This window comes from Eumetopias jubatus, unplaced genomic scaffold (assembly GCF_037043125.1).
Source record: "Eumetopias jubatus isolate StellerSeaLion01/CBP00866 unplaced genomic scaffold, mEumJub1_p1.0 scaffold_11, whole genome shotgun sequence".
NCBI classification, from domain to species: domain Eukaryota; kingdom Metazoa; phylum Chordata; class Mammalia; order Carnivora; family Otariidae; genus Eumetopias; species Eumetopias jubatus.
Genome location: NW_028274817.1, coordinates 1,890,498 through 1,892,017, shown reverse-complemented (window position 1 = coordinate 1,892,017; position 1,520 = coordinate 1,890,498). Strand labels below are relative to the sequence as shown.

At 38.2% G+C, this 1,520-nt stretch overlaps 1 pseudogene; it reads right to left on the bottom strand.

The window, feature by feature from the left end:
- Positions 1–253: 253 nt before the first annotated feature.
- On the bottom strand, positions 254–775 carry LOC114200000 (thioredoxin-like; annotated as a pseudogene).
- Positions 776–1,520: the final 745 nt, after the last annotated feature.

The window sequence follows — 1,520 nt, the reverse complement described above, 5'->3', positions numbered from 1 at the left end:
TAAATTATTCCAGGTTTGGCCACTGAGAAGTCTTTCAGTTGGCTCCTGTGTCATTTTGACATGCTCTATTATAGTGGGATTTTGTTGTTTCATTTTTAGCACTTCTTTTTTAGAGGGTAAAATTATATTTTTTTGTCACATAATTAGATGGCAGTTGAGTATATAGTCTTAATATCTGATCTTTCTTTTTGTAAATAAACAAAATTATAAATTTTAAATAGCCAATGAATGGTTATATTTTCAGAGAACATAATTAGATTAATTCATTAATGGTGGCTTAAAGTTTTCCCTTATTAGCACCAGAAAATTCACCCAATTTTGTCCCTTTTAAAAAACTGGAAGGATGGGGTGCCTGGGTGGCTCAGTGGGTTAAGCATCTGACTCTTGATTTTGGTTCAGGTCATGATCTCAGGGTTGTGAAATGGAGCCCTTTGATGTGCTCTGTGCTGGGCATAGAGCCTGCTTAAGATACTCTCTTTCCCTCTGCTCCTACCCCACACCCCCTCCCTCTTTAAAAACAAAACAAAACAAAAACCAAAAAACAAAAAACTGGAAGGTTGGCATGCATTTGACTTCACATTCTGAAGGAACATCCTGACAGTCATCCACATTTACTTCAAGGGATACCACGTTGGAATACTTCTCAAAGAGGGAAAGGCTTGATCATTTTGCAAGGCCCACACCATATGGCTGAGAAGTCAACTACAACTAGTTTATCTCCTGCACTGTTCGCAGCTTCCTGAAAAGCATACTTGCTCTTTATCTGTTTCACCATTTTGGCAGTTGGGGTCTGACGAACAATGGTGAAGACTGATGAGAATGGATCCAAAAATGCTAGACAGAGCTTGCAAAGCATGCAGTCTGCCTTCCCTTCATAGCAACTAGCACTTATTTTTTTTTAAATTGTGTATTTAATTTTTTTATTTGAATAGAGTTGACACACAAACTGATGGTTGCCAGAGGAAAGGGGGCCTAGGGGATGGACAAAATGGGTGAAGAAACATGGGAAATACCCACTTCTAGTTATGAAATGAATAAGCCACAGGAAAAAAAGGCATAGCATAGAGAATATAGTCAATGACACTGTAATGGTGGTGTGTGGTAACAAATGGTAGCTACACTTGTGCTGAGCACAGTATAACACATAGACTTGTTAAATCACTTATGTTGTACACCTGAAGCTAATGCTTTTGGCACTTTATTTTCTGGTCTTACAAGATACTTGGCTTATGTTGTATATTTTCTACCCCAGTCCTAGAAGCAGCTGTTTCTCCAAGGAGCTCTTGGTTCTTTTTATTGGAGAAAGGTATTAGGAACCAAGATCTAGGTGTTAGGTGTGCTTGCTGTAGTACACTTTTATTAGTTGCAATTTTACATCTGTTTGTCTGATTATTTAATGAATGTCTTCCTCATCCACAAGGTGTTCCAGTACGGTAGGGACCGAGTATGCTTTTGCTTTGTTATGTTCCCAGTGCCAAGCACAGCCTCTGTTACATAATATGCATTTAATAAATACTTTC